Source organism: Dicentrarchus labrax, unplaced genomic scaffold (genome assembly GCF_905237075.1).
Source record: "Dicentrarchus labrax unplaced genomic scaffold, dlabrax2021, whole genome shotgun sequence".
Taxonomy (NCBI): Eukaryota; Metazoa; Chordata; class Actinopteri; family Moronidae; genus Dicentrarchus; species Dicentrarchus labrax.
The window spans coordinates 8,964,548-8,980,575 of record NW_026136716.1 but is presented as its reverse complement, the minus strand read 5'-3'; positions in this window follow the sequence as shown (position 1 = coordinate 8,980,575).

Below are 16,028 nucleotides of genomic sequence, written 5' to 3'. Positions count from 1 at the left end.
GAGTGTCTGCACAGCTCTGAGCCCTGAGTCACAGCCAGCCAGAGTTGTTTACTGCTGCTGCTGCAGTGGAGGATCCTGGGATATGTGTGGGCAGGGAGGAGGTCCATTTGGAGCTACTATGTGCTCCAGCAGTGAACCCACTGTGTTTTCACTTCACACACAATGCAGTGCAGCGGGGTAGGAGAGCTATAACTGACTGGCTGTTTACACCGTATGTCTGCATACAGTGTGTGGTTGCCTGTGCTTAAGTGGGAGTGGGTGATGGCGTGCAGGCTGCAGCGTAAGACCCCCACACACACCCCCCAACCCCCTGCTCACACTCCGCAGTAAACGGCCTGTCATGCTGTCAGGCAGTGGGGTTACATAAGCCCTGCTGGATGTGCTGCTGCACTACAACGAGCTGCAGCCTATAAGACAGTAAACAACTGACGTCACTGCTTCCGTGGCATGACCAGCTCGCACCAGGATGGAGAGGAAAGGGAGGAGGAGGAGGGAGGAGGAGGAAGGGGGTTTGGTGTATTTTGTGTTGGTGTAGGACTGAGTGAGATTTTGGCATTAAGCGGTGCATCAGTCACCTCATTCAGAGTGAGCTGTTGGTGATGTGTGACTGCAGAGACAGTCGTAAACACTTCCTCTTCCCTGCTGACTGATGACACATTGTTTGCCAAAGAGGTTCCCATTGATTATTTACTCCGATTGTACAACTTTTCCTAATGGACACTGATGCAGTGAATCCAGCCGGTGGAGACTTTCCTTATTAGATTACGCACGAGGGAGACGGAAATAACTAGAAGCAGAAGAGTCGAGAAGGACTTTAAAAGCCCCACTCAGTTTACACATGCAGATCAGTTTACTAGTCATGAGGTGGACTTCTCGGCCGGTGAAAACAGCTGTATAATGTATTCTGTGGCTCCGGAGGGAGGGCCGAGGCAAGTATGAGAAAATAACCCTGATGATGTCACAGTGATGTCATCAGGGTCATGGGCTTGAGGCGTCAAGTTTGTAACAAAAATTGTGTTGTGAACTTGGAGCTCGAGGTCTGAAAAATGCTTGACCAGAAAAGATGTAGAGAAGAGAAACTATTGGGTTGCATGATGGGAAATGTAGGATCCAATGTCCTCCAACTTAATGAAACCAAGCTTTAATATCATTGAGCTGTGGATTGTAGCTCAAATATTATATTATATTATATTATATTATATTATATTATATTATATTATATTATTATGTAAGCTGTTATAGTAGTTTGTATCATATTACTCTAGATGTAATATAACATCTCACATGTGATCCTCTATCATTCCACATCATTCTCATCATTCTATCATTTTTTTAAATATTTATATTCTTCTCTTTTATATATTTATTGGTTTCTTACTTTTTCTCTGTTTATCTCTACTTGTGTTTCTAATTTTGTGCTGCTGCAACACCTAAATATCCCCTCTAAAGGTGTACCTTATCTTATTCTGTTAAATTCTGTATAGAATATGTAAAATGAAGTACGGTATGTTGTATGTATGTTTGGTATCAAGTATTGCGCACCAGCTGCCAATGATGGCCAAAACGCTAAAGCTGACATACATTATCGACAAACAAAGATACAGTGTGTTTTCAGTACGGTATGTTCCCAATCATACGGTGCCTAATGTGTGTTCCCTGCAGTTGTTTTATAAACAGAGTGAAAAAACAAACAAAAAACCTGCTCACTAGCCAAAGCCGCTTTTGATGCACGGCTGCCTCAAGGCACGATTGAACTCCTCACCACATAATCTCACACAAATGCCAGAAAAGATGAGGACAAGGAGATCCTGTTCACCTAAATTTCAGACCACAAAATATTGTGCTAGGCTTTTTTTTTTTTTTTTCAGCTGGCAGGGCGAGCCAGACAGTACCCAGTGACCCTCAACTAAAATTAGATCAGCTTCACACATCACTGCCATTCCACACAGCGATCTGCCCTCTTTAAATACCTGTTTAATAGCTGTCTGTCTGTCTCCCCCCTTTCACTCTCTGTCATAACATGCTGTGTCATAACAGCTCTCTCTCTCTCTCTCTCTCTCTCTCTGTTGTTATGAAATTGAATTTCTGATGAAATCCCTGACCGTTCTCTGTTTTCATCAAACTCACCGGACAGACAGCTGACCTGTGCAGAGGTCGCCGTGGCAGCCGTGGGTGACCCTGACCCGGCCTTGGTTTGGGTTAAAGCGTGAGATAACAGTCCCTGTGGTAATAAAGTGAAGCAGATGGACTTAAAAAGAAAGAAGGTCGGGGTTAGATTATGAGGATCTAATTAAAAAAAAGCAAACGTGTAAGTTATAGGTAGGTTGAACCAATGAGTTTACTGATTTTTAACCAAAGTTAATGCAGTGTGAAATTGTAATTAGTCATTTTAAATGTTTTATTATTTTCCTCTGCTCCTTGTGTGTGTTATTATCTTCAGATATCACTACGCCCAGTTAAATGAGCTCCAATCTAGACAGGCTCAGGTGTCATTGGGGCTAATTAAGATATGGAAAACAATAAAGACTGTTGTTGGGTCCATAATCGGCCTGGTGGATTCGTGTGTGGGTGTGTGGGTGTGTGTGTGTGTGTGTGTGTGTGTGGGGGACGTGTCGGCTTAATGCCATAAACTCTCACCCACGCTTCTTTCCACTGACACCTAAGCTTTACTAGATTGGCAGTTGACCATTTTGATGGTGTTAAATTTAAGTGCTGCTTTTGACACCAGTGATCACGCCATCATGATATTAATTTAAGCCCTCAGCTGACACATCAGGATCTGCATTTGATTGGTTTCCCACTTACTTATCATAGAAGGAATTGGTCATCTTAAATGGGAGATATATTTCTTCTTATGCTCTTGGATGTGGTGTGCCTCAGGGCTCCATTTTTGGGCCTCTTACATCTCCTACATAAATGCTAAATGCTATATAAAAGACTTTGCTGTATAATGTGTATGTGTATGATACACAACTTTATATTTCAGTAAAGCCTTACCTCTCATCTTAAATGTGGTAATTACATTAAATAACTGCTGCAGTCCTGACACGTCCAATAGAGGAACATTGCTTAACCAGTTTTAAGTTTAAGCTTTAATTTTTTTACTATTCTAATCAGTTAATCAAGAAAATAACTGTTATATTGTTATATGTTAATAATTGTTTGTTAGCTCTAAACTCAGCAGCAAGCAGGCTCCCATCTAAACATACTGTAATTGTTAAACATTAATCTATCTATTCACCACTTTTAAACTTACCATTCAGTGCCTTTATTTATTTGACAGCTGAAACCTGAATGAGTCATTGTGAAGCCTATCATGTGCAAACAAGACATACCTGTCTTCTAAATAAACATGGAATACTATTGTATATATGTTTATCCAAATGAGCTTTCGTCACCTAAAGTCTGTGTGTGGCTGGCTTAAGCAGGAAGGATGTAATGGATAATCCTGTAAATACACACCATATACTTTATATATTCTTTAGTATATATTTCTTTCTATATTTCTCAACTTTTAAAGACAACCAGTTAGCATTTTGACCATGTGAATAACAGGTTTATTCACATATCTGGGTTTTAAAATATCAATTATCTATCTATATATTATCTACAATGAAATATTGTGCATCATCACACAGTCACTCACATTCAGATTCATACCATGGTCACATAAACAAAGCCTCACAGTCGCTCACTCAACGTGTTCTCATATAAAGACTCTGAACCTGAAACAAACACTTGCAGTGTTGACATTTATATTGCCAGGCATCACTTCCAGTAAACTCATATTATCGATCACACTGTTTTTCTGAACATTGTGATTACTGTAATTGTTGTCCATTGCACTTTCATTATCCAAACGTTGTCTTTGAACTCTTTGAACTGACTGATAGAGCTCTCTGAGCTAACTGCTCCCGCCCTGATGGATTGCTGTTAACTGTTAACATGTCCATCAAGAAGCTAAACACATCCTGCATCAGCGATCAAGGAGAACACAACAAGACAGCGTCCTGTGATACGTCTTATGCAACGTTGTGTTATCACCGGCCCTGCCTTAAGATATGGAGCTCGGCTCAAAAACAACTCTTTACATAAGATTGAAATTAATGACAGGGCAATGTTCTGAGGGAGCATCTTGTTGGGCACAGGGGTCAACTTTGATTCAAACCGAGGGAATGGTGCCAAGAGAGTAAGCTGTGAAGTTTGATCTAAAATACAGTTACATGAGCTTTGAACCGTCTTGTTCAGTGTAGTTACATTCCTGCCAGGTCGTTTACCTTTATTAATCTATTGCCTTTATTCTTTCACAGTGAAACAATACAACAACAAAAACAGCATACAACCCCACTGCTGTTTCACCACAAAGGCATCAATTCAGATCATTTATGCTCCTTTGAAATTTTAACGACAGGGCAGGATTGATTTCTCTAACGCTGCATTTAACGTGCCTGCAGGGACCATTAAATCACAGATCTGCTCCCTTTTGTGTTGTTTATTTCTCAGCGTTTGTGCCGTGTTTTTGTTTTCCTCAGGCCAGGACTTAGTGTGCCCTCAGTGTGTGGTGCCAATCTGAGGCACTTGTCGCTCTCCGTAATCCAATGAGCAACTGGAGCGGCTAAAATCTGGTCATTTGTAAACAAACATTTACTCACAGTCTTTATTTTTTTGCACGATATATGGATTCTTTTTCGGCCGATATGATGATGATTAATTACCCATTTTTCTATTCTACAAAAAGAAGTTCATAACCTGTAGTTTTTACACAGAAAGGCTGAGATTTAATGAGCAAAGATGGATGATTTAATATTCCAAAGCTAGACATCACTGTTGTAAACACAACAACAACAGTTCATTTGCCAATCAGCAGTTCGATCCCCAGCTCCTCCAGTCCACATGCCGATGTGTCCTTGGGCAAGATACTGAACCCCCAAAGTGCTCCCAAAGGCTGTGCCATCAGTGTGTAAATGCAGTCCATTTACCTTTACTTAAGTGTTGCCTTTAGAAACCTTTCAGCTAACTGTTTTCTGCAGTGAGAGTGTTATTCTGATGTCAAATGTGAACATAATGAATCTCTCTGTATCAGAAAGCGGCTTGCTCGTTGCACCAAGGCCACAGTTAGCTATTCTGATGACAATAAGCCGTCTGAAACCCTGCTCCCCCTCCCAGCTCTGGCTTTCTCCTTAGTAGGACAAAAACAAGTATCAAGTCCGTGTTTTGTCGGAAAAAAGAGAACTTCAACTGGGAGTTGACAGCAAAACAGCCGTGTAGCTCTACTCATAATAACACATGCAGGTGTCTCATTTGGTCCTGTATGCATCAGGCACACAACGAAAGGTCACACTCTGTTTACAGCACACTTGCCATTAATACAAAGATAATCTCATGTTTATTTTGTTTATTGGGAACATTGGGGCGGCCTATCACAGCTACCCAAAGCAGTTGTTCCTCGGGTCCACAGCTGGCCATCTAGCTAGTATCCCGCACCTGCTGTTGAGTTCACGGCCATTTGGATCTCTGTTTTTGAATTCATTTGCGTGTTCGCAGGCAGCACAGAGTACATGCGGGTCACTCTCAGAGGGCTGTTTGCTGGATTTGGTTTTTGGGTACTGCATCTTTGCGTGCCACCACTCTCCATTAAGCCCCTCTGAATGTGTGTCTCTGACTCTGTCCTGTTCTGTAAGCTTTAGCCTCGTGGCTGGCGTGTTTGACGGATGATTTACTTGGCTGCTGCGCACGCAAACATGCCCCCGGTGTGACCTCGGTTTGGTGGGTGTTGTGCTGCTGACTAAGATTCCTATAGGCACTAACCCAGTCCCACTAATAGGATTGGGCCCGGGTTCAAACTCCTGCAGACAGCTGCTGGTGAAAGGTTTATACTGTACAGGGCATATGGGAAGTAGCAGACTGTGGAGTAACACTTCTGTGCATACAACCTACAAAAAACTCAACTCGTGCAGCTTTGCAGGAAGTAGGGCACACAATTGACTAATTTAGCAGAACCTCTCTAGTGTTGCTGTTACATTAAAAAACAATAGGAACAACTTCAGCTCTGCTGCATGTGACACCAACACAAAACTGAATTTCTGGTAATGATCTTACTCAAATATAAGATTATGAAATGTACTGTTCAGTATGTTGAACTGGAACTGCATACAAAGCAAAATGGTTGCAACACGTCTCTTATTGTGCAGCGGCTGCGCACATATATTTGTCACACGTGTGCTTTTTGTGTGCAGACGTCTATTTTTACTTTCAATAAACTGATATGTTTATGTGGAAACCTTACAAGCCATGGCCCATTGATACCCGACGTGGTGAGTAACAGACTTTCCGAGGGCGCTTAAGAGCAGTCTGACCTCGTCCCACACAGGAGATGCATGCGGGCACAATTCGAACAGGGGGGGCTCCATGAATAGAAACCTTTGGAAAGAAATATTGACCTCGTCTGTGCGTCAATAACACACAAACATATGACAGAAACACGTCAGAGGTACGTTTTCAGCAAACATGAGGGGGAATTTCCATAGACTCTATAATGGTAACACTCCAACTGCTTAACAACGCCTGAGGTGTGTGTTTCCACTGTGTTTGTGTGTGTGTGTGTTCAGCATGTGTGAGCTGATTGGGCCTTTATCTTTGTTGTGTGACTGTAAAAGCCAGGTTATTGGTTGTAAAAGTCCACGCGTCAGGACTCGGTGAGCTCAGACGCAGTGTAAGGCCTTGACGCTCGTGTGTGTGCTGTGTGTGTTGTAAAGCTTAGCCGTGTGTGCGCAGGTTTATGTTTCTTTATTTGAGCACAATTCACATATACCTTGTGCGACACCAGGAAGTCCGTATCATTAAGCTGTTTGTCTGCGTGTGAGTCAGGGTGGACGTCCGAGTGTGTGTGTTTGTGTGTGTTGCCCTGTGGCCCAGGTAACCGAGGGACATGTACTTTCTGATAGATTAAGCCTTACATAACTCCACATTCCACTCAGCAGGTAAACAAGCACTGGGACTAAGGTCAAAAACAGGGAGGCACCGGCACGACTACGGAGGCCAGACGCTGGAGGCTGAAGCAGATCCGAGGCCTCAGTGACCCACATGCATACAAACTCAAGCTGTCATTAAAATCTGCATGGCTTAGAGAGCTCAGTAATCAACCAGAACTGCAAGCATCCATTTGCGTAGTCAGTTAATTGCCACTGTAGGTACAGTGACAGGTCGAGGAATGCTGGAAGAATGCTTGGAAGGACTGAAATACGCTGCAAACACGCCAAAAGTCTAATCTATTAATATACATATTAAGCAGCCCGCTAATGTTCTATTAGCCTAGCATCCTGCAGCTAGTAAAAGGTTAAATGCCAGAAGTTCATGTTAGACTTTAAGCAGATGGATTTGGATAGTTTTTCTCATTTGGCAGTGCAGCGAGTACCGGAGGTTTAGAGCAAAGTTCATAAAAGTCTGGGTTTAAAAGGGAATTTGAAAGATGAACTAAAAGCCTGTAGTCCAACAGGAGTGAGCATGAAATAATTCTTGTCTTCATTCATTCATAGGCAACACGCTCACACTAATGGAAAGATAAGATAAGATAGAATTTATTGTACTTTATAGTACCCTGAGGGGAAACTTGGCTCAGACTCAGAGCTGCTGCTGTTTAAAGAAGCATTGAAACAGACTTTAACAGACGCAGGCAGACAGGTTACATTACAAGACTACAAGCTGATTACATTCATGTTAAATACACAGAAGGTCCTCATTCGGACGTCCACATTTAAGCATTACCCCGAGTGTTAAAACTTTAATGCAGACTGACACAAATCACTTTTCATATAGCTGTTTAACCTTAAGACCGAGAACAGGCTCAGAGGAGGTGCTGGTTTCACAGCTCTCCTTTACAGATAGAGCTGCACTAATACGTTTACAGAGATGAGATTAGAGGAATGTATAGGGGGGAAATAAGATTATCTGAGGGGACAACGCTGTATAGCATGATCTGAGTCTTTCAAGCAATGCTTTTCATTTGTTCTCTCATTCTTCTTCAAATTCAGATACTCTGAGCATTGAAGTAATATTACATGTCAAATTATACAATCCCCATGGAAATAAAGCTCTTTAAAGAAAGATAAAATATGTTCTGGGTAGGAAAAGACTGACAAACCATCGCGTGTCTGTGTTTGTCTAGGGCATAATTTTAAAGGTCCAGTGTGTAACATTTAGGAGGATCTATTGGCAGAAATGGAATATAATATTCACATGTATTCATATGTTTTCATTCGTGTATAATCACCTGAAATAAGAAACGCCATGTTTCTACAGGAGCCCAGAACAGGCTGTAGAGAGGGGCTTTAGTGTGTTTCGTAGTTTTTCCTACACACTTCACAGCCTGTTCTCATTACCCAGTTGTCAAATACAGACGAGAGCAGTGTTCAGTTAGAAGCAGTCTGCAACTTCACCATTAGATGCCACTGAATCCTACACACTGGTCCTTTAAGAGGATGAATGTGGAATATTTATCTTCAGTTTCAAGATCAAGATCAGTAGGCCTACGTGTTTGTCAGCATGTTTGTGCCTCCACGTCAGCTTTTAAAGTCAAAATGAAAATAAATTCATTTTTTGGCAAGAAATCAATAAATACCATTCCCTCCATATACCTTGACACACAACATTTTACATACTATGTACTTTTCTATAGATGTTGTTCCGTAGTGCTTCGTCGGAGCCCGGTCAAGTTCATGTAGTAGTTATCAGTGGTGCAGTGCAGGGTACACGCAGGTATACAGAGTATACCTACTTCTAAATAGTTATAGTTTCCTCATTTCCATGAGGGGATGAAGTGAGGAATAAGGAATACTCAGAATGCATGTATTTTCTCACTTGCCTGTGGGCCAGTAACTATTGCACCTCTTCTGTGACTAATGTTAATTCTATAATGATTCTTACTCCCTGACATCCTGCAGCAGTTATGTGACAATGTGCAGATGCTATTGGACCATTTTTGGGTGAACTGAAAATGAAAAAGCAGTCTTACTATATCGTGCTAATATTTATTATGTCTGAATTTGACCATTTTAATGCAAGTGATACTCCAGCTAATAATCAAATATAATAATGCATATATGATTAGATTGGGTAAACAATGCATCAGTGTGTGTGTCTGTGTTTGAATGTGTGTTTTGTAGCTTTTAGGCCCCCAGCGGTATCATCCCAAATCCAGTGAGTCAGATTGGTCGTGTGCTGAGGGCCTCCCTCTATGTTAAACTGCCATGCTCTGCATTATAGGCTTAAGCTAATGCCTCATTAGCATCAGTGTCTCAGTGACTCTGCTCTGAAACAGCATCCTCGTCCACTACAGCGGACCTGTTACCATCACTGCCAACCACGCAGAGCCGGAGGAAGCTACAGTAAAAAAAAAAAAAAAAAGGCATGTCACGTCACGAGCGACTCTGATATGCTGAATGTATCACATGTATAGTATGTACACGGAGAAGCTGTATTAAGAAATAGGAACGTGTGTGGAGTCAAGCTTCTTCACAAAAACATCTGAAGGGCGTGTTCACATCAAGAATGTTTGGTGTGGTTTGTTCAAATTCCTGAGCACAGGTGGCACCAAATGACCTCACACCTGAACACTGTAGTATGAGTGAGAACATCATACAAACAACTCCAGGAAATAACCCAAAATACATGGTTTTATAGGTGCTTCTTTTTTTTTACAGGGTCTTTAACTGCAATGCAGAGAACAAACTGTGATCACACATAGCTAGGTGTCTTCAGTAATTATCTGAGAAAATGCTCTTTACAGCTGTGTGTCTTTAATTTTGTTTGCTCTCAGGCAGTAAAGGTCAAACCCACACAGCTGGAAACATGAATAAGCTGGCAGGATTTATGTGCATGACTGTATGTGTGCATCAAAGTCACCATAACTGCTAATCTCTCCTCGCGTGTTTTGGGGTTTTGACTGTGGCGGAGAATGCCGTGCTTAAAACTCAGATATCATGCAGAGGCTGCGTTTCCTGACGTGTGGATTAAGTGTCAGAGGGCAAACAGTGTAATGTGGATTTTTGCATTTCTATTCTGCTTTTCCACGAATTTCAAAAGATGTGTACACAAAATAAAGCAAGAAGTCTGCTTTTCGTGGTAAATAATGGATTAAATTACATAAAAAACGAATGTGGCGCTCAACCCTTTTAGCCGTGCTAGATGAAATATCTCCACAATTGTTAGATGGGCTGCCGTGATATTTTGTACATATTCATGGTCTCAGGAGGATGAATTTGACTTTTAATTTAGCAGCATCATCATCAAAATTTAATTCCATGCTCACACGCTAAACTAACAAGGTAAACATTACCTCCTGAATGTCATCATGCCGATGTGAGCATTTAGTTCAAGTACATCCTGTTCTCGATAAGTCAAAGACTGACATGCAGTGCAGAAAAACATCATCCTGTAGCTGCAGGCCATCAAATAGCCATCGAGATTCCTTTGTTAAAAACCTGAGGGAGTAAAGTAAATAGCTTGAAACAAATCATCCTCTCAGCGTCTAAAGGTTTTGCGTAACTCTTTTACCTGCATAGCGGAGTTAAAGGTTGTTGCTGTCAGACTGCGGATTTGCATATTAGCTTTTAGCCAGCATTTAATTGGTCTGTTCACGTGTTCAGCCCGAGGACTGCAGTGACTCATGTAGGCCATCATGCTTCAACCAGAGGTTTCCAAAGCTGTTTTTCTCATCTAAAGAACTTACACAAAAAAACATAAAGTACACTGAGATCATATTTTCAAATGAGCTGATACCTCCATGAGGAATGATCTTATCTTTATAGCTCAATAGGGGTGAAATAGATGTATAAGAAGAAGAATTTTGTGTAGAATGTAGTTGGAAAAACATTATAATACTTATTTCAAATCTGTCACTAAATTCATGGCAACATATTTTTTGTTATCTTGCAATAACACTAACACAGCATTGAAGTTGCATTGAACTTAGATCAGCTGCATTTACGACTTACCACTTGTGCTTCACTGATGATCTGTGTTGTTCTCGGTGGCAGGGAGTTGACAGTTTATGGAACAATTGCATTGAAAATATGGATATTGAATACAAAATGTGGTTTATCAGATTTATATATATACCTTAGTGAGGTTTCTTCAATTTTTAAATTGGGGGGGGGTTCCTCATCCTAATCAAAGTTCTAAGGACAGAGGGTGTCATAAAGCCCCTTGAGGATAATTGTGATTTGTGAAGGACTTGACCTGAATCTCTGGATCATTAAATTGTGCAGCCAACCTTAAGTTTGCATGTTAGCCTTGCTGACCAAGGCCATAGTAGCGCTTAACTTCCTATTCTGCCACTTCCTTTTGTTGATAACATTCCTCTTACTTCTTAAATGATAGGCTCTGCCCCCGATGTTTAACCCAACCAGAGAGATTAACTTTTCCTCCAGACCTGAAAAAGGTTTCCAGCATGACGTCATTGGGTCTTCTTTCAGAGGATTATCTTTTTAAACCTCACTGGCAAACTGGGCCCCGCCCAACCCGGCATTGAGATCCGCATTTTTTGATTTGGTATAAACTTTTTAATGCCGGATGTCCTTCCTGACACGACCTGGAGGTGGAGATCAAACCCGCAACCCTGTAATCAGTAGATGACCCTAAGCACAGCCACTCAAGATGTCATTGGGCACATGCCACGTTTTGCAATAAACATTGCATAGGAGAAAACCACCATACTGGCTGGTCTGCAATCTGTTTTAGCTCACTCCAAAATAGTAAACGGACATACCATGCTGTCTACATGACTTGCTTTCAGCCCACTGGATATCATACAAGCTCATCAGAGACACAAAAATATGAGTTGACGTATGTTTGGCTCTATTACAACAGTGTTTTCCCAGAGAATTTCATTTGCAAAACATGTTTACGAGCTGTGAGAGAGTGTCGGCTGATAAGACGGCATGTGGAAAGGCAGGCTGGAGTCTTCCACTCCACTGCCAGCGTGGTAAACAGCAGCAGGAGTGTTTGTGCGGAGTGGGCGGGACCTGAGCTCCAAATGCTGTCCAAACACGTGGAGTCTGAATGCTATGGACCAAGAGATACAGAGCTGCAGAGACTTGAGCTTTCCATTGACACACACACACACACAAATAAACTCACATGCGTGTACAGGCTCCCTCACAGACAAAAATGTGCAAGGTTTTTGTTCTCTGCCTTTTTATCGAAAGCAGCAGAAAAACGAGTGCCAAACAATTCTAAAAGAGCATATTGGGGATCATTTAATGCCCTCTGTACCAACTTAAACCACCCTGGCTTGAGAAGGAGCAGGCACAAGCCCGGGAATACTAATGCTAACACACATGGTCCGTAAGGCTCTCAAGACCTTTTTAAAAAAGTGGAAAACTTAACCCAGAAACTTTCACTGGCACTGCAGCAAGAATTTCTGTGAACAAAAATGATAGGTCAAAATGAAAAATGTCCAGTCTTCATATACTAAGTCAAGCATCCATATTTTTTGCCTCAGAGCAGATTTCTGTTTGAGCAAGGGTGCAGAAGTGATGGCTGATAAAAGCCAAAAAGGTTCAGAGAGAATGCATCAGGGCTGGCTGACCTGTTGACCTCAGTGTAACTTAGAGTGCTGCTGTTGCTTCAGGAGAAATACCTAAAGAGACTGCAGACTGGTACTAAAGACAGTCGCTGACCACATGACCCCCTTACTTTCTACAGTTCTCCTCCTTCTTTTGGACAAGTTAGACACAAACAAACAACAGGGGCAAAAGTGAACAAGACAGCCTCACCTTTTTCTAACTTCACATGGTTCCCATAACCTCCACCTTGTAAGGCTTGGTACAAAGTTATTCTTTTTATATATATATATATACAGACGCAGCAGTAAAATGGTGGTTACTGTTATTGCCCTGCTAACAATAGCTTACGACACAGGTTTAACTTTTGGTATCAGGAACTTGTCACCAAAGGGAGCGAAGAACAGTGGAAGAGAAGCAGAAACATGACAGTGGCAACACATTACGAAAACAAAGGACCATTTTCCGAAACACAGATAGGTCGAAAAAAAAGTCCCATTCAACCGAAAGTCTGCTTTTTCCAAAAATACTTGAAACATTTTAGGGAAATATCACTGTTTGTGTTTAATTAAGTACATTAGTTAATATCAGTTACTTTTGTACAGTAAGTTGGTGACACCTGAGTGTGTATGTTCAGAATAGAAGGCCTTTTGGCTTTTGTTTTCAGGATAATGGGCTGTCGGACAAATCCAAAGGGTCATTTTTCAGACTACTGGGGATTCAGAATAATGACATGGTGTTTTAATTGACCAGGTTTTAGCTGAATTCATGCAGCAATGTATGCCAAAGTATCATTGCTTCCAGTCATTGTATGTTTAGGATTATCCAGGAACTCACACGCAAAACATACATGAACAAATATTTGATGTGCACTCAGCTCAACAGCTCCAAGGCGATGAGCTGTCTTTATCTCCCGCGGGGCGACATGCAATAACATTAGCAAGAAAAGGTGAGCTGGTGGCTGGCTGATGTTTGGGCATGGGTGAGGGAAGGTATCCAGGGGTGAAGGCTTACAGCGGGAGAGAAAAAACGGGAAATGAGAGCTGCCGCCTGGCTTGGCAAACTGGGGTGGAGAGCTGGCAGATAGGTGATCCTGGAGACAGAGAGAACCTGCGTAAGTAACTCTGGCAGGGAGACAGGCAAGCATGCAAACTAATAAGCTGGTAGATAACTTTTAACTGAGCTGAAGCGAGGCACATGAACATACTGTGTATGACACAATGATCCAGTGGGGAGTAGATGTCAGCGTAGTGATCAGGTGAAGACATGCAGTGCTTGATTGGAGATGACGGGCAGCTGAGCAGAGAGAGGACAAAGACAGAAACCCGTCTCACTCGCACTAAAAGGCTAAAAAATAACCAAAAACACTCACTCATTACAGGCAGGAGTTTTGGAGAAGGGGTGGTGACAGATATAAGCAACATATTCTGATCAGGATTTGATTTAGTATGGTATTTCTAAAATATATGTCAGTATGTTATGTTTTCATGTGGGATCACAAGATATGTGTGCCTCTGTCGCCTCTTCAGTGGAGAGCCAGATCTGGCTACTGTAAGTGGGTCACAGCTCCGCCCTGCTGCTGCGCGGCAAAGTTCAATGAGCCTGGCTAAAAACCCTCCTTAGGCTGATTCAGGGAGAAATAATGGGGCCAGCGACTCCCAATCCCCTCAAGAGCTGCAGTACAGCAAGCTGGCAGGAAGGCCCAATGGAGCACAGGGTGGATAAGGTTGCCAAAGGAGCAGCTATTCACTCTTTAAGACCCTAATCTACAGCGCATACCACACACGCTATTCTGCTGTACAGTACGGCGGGGTGAATCGAGTCCATACCGTACGTTTAAAGTTCAATTTCACGTGATTATTTCCAGTTTGGCCGATATCTGCAGATCAAGGCACTAACAAATCAGGCCTGGGTCACGAGTTTAATTCCCAGTGGAGCTACTCTTCCACGACGTTTATTTAACCAATTCACCGTGAATGTCAGTTGTTATCCCATCAGTATTAACAGAACTGGTCCCTTATGATTTCACAGAATACAATTTTGCAGAAACATTTATTTGCTTTATAGTGGAAACTATTATTAAATACTATCAAATAATGTAATAAAATGATGGATGTCATGTGCAAATGTTTGGAGTGCTTACAGTACATTTTCATGTGCTCGTGCGTAATCAGATTAACAAATCCACTCAAGGCTGCTTATTTAGTTAACATGTTTCATACTGTCTTTACATGATCCCCTTTGGAAAGTATGCATGCCACTTGATTCCACTCAAACTGGAAATGTCCTGATCTTCAAAGAGACAAGAAATGTCACAAGTTCCGACAGTAGCGAGACCCCAATGATGATGTAGATTTCATGGCTCCGTGTATCTCAGCCACGATCAATTCTTGCTTGCTTTGCCTGCGTGTGTGTGTGTGTGTGTGTGTGTGTGTGTGTGTGCAAGCATGTGATTGTGAATGTGATTCTAAATTTGGGAATAATTGAGGCCATCCAGGAATAGACCAGATACACACATACACACAGTCACTTCAAAGGAGCATCCTGTAAACTGTATTTTAGGAGCCCTTAACTGTTGTTGCACAGCTTGAGAAATTCACATCCCTGACACATTTTATTTAGCAAGCTGTCCTTTAAGTTCGAGGAAGACAACAAAAGCGTCGTGCAACAAAGACTTCTGCTTTCGTGTCCTTCTCCTGTGGTTTGCCTTCAGAGCAGAAATGTGCCCATACAGATTTTGTTAAAGAAAAAGAGAAGACGTTTTTTTTTTCCCCTCATACAGACAGTGAGAAACACGTGTCCTTCATTGTGGCTTTGTGGTGGGCTCTTATGTAAGGCTGGTTACTGGCTGGCAGCAGAGCAGAGCCCCACTGACAGTGTCATACTGCTAATTAATACACGCCAGCTAGAGGTGTGCCCTCAGCGGCCACTTGTGTGTGTGTGTGTGTGTGTGTGTGCGTGTGTGTGTGTGTGTGTGTGTGATTTGATTTTGTACCGGAGAGACAGAGACTCTGTGATGTGGTGCCCATAAAGAATATTAAAGCTGCATTATAATCACATTGAGTGAGAGTGAGATATTTTTCATAATTACAGGGTTCAGTGTTTCGAGGGGACACACTGGGTGAGACCCGGGGTGACTAATTAAGCTGATAAATGCAGAATGAGAGTGGTAGTACCCTGAATGCTGCTCACTTTCTGCTTCAAACAAGACTGTCTCAATGTCAGCAAATTCCTGGCCTCACATTTTCCCTGTCTTCGTTTCCCCCCGCCGTGTCCTAACTATCCTGTCGCTACAGATCCTGCAACCTGACCTGCAGTAACCCCTGCGTTCCCGCCATTCCCCTATCACCTGAGTCTCCCCACCTACCTATATACAGGATTGGACCGCTTCCATGCATTCCCCCAGCAGCTCCTGCCTTAAAGGTCCAACCATTTTCTCCTCCTGCCTGAGTTTTGTTTGTTTCACCT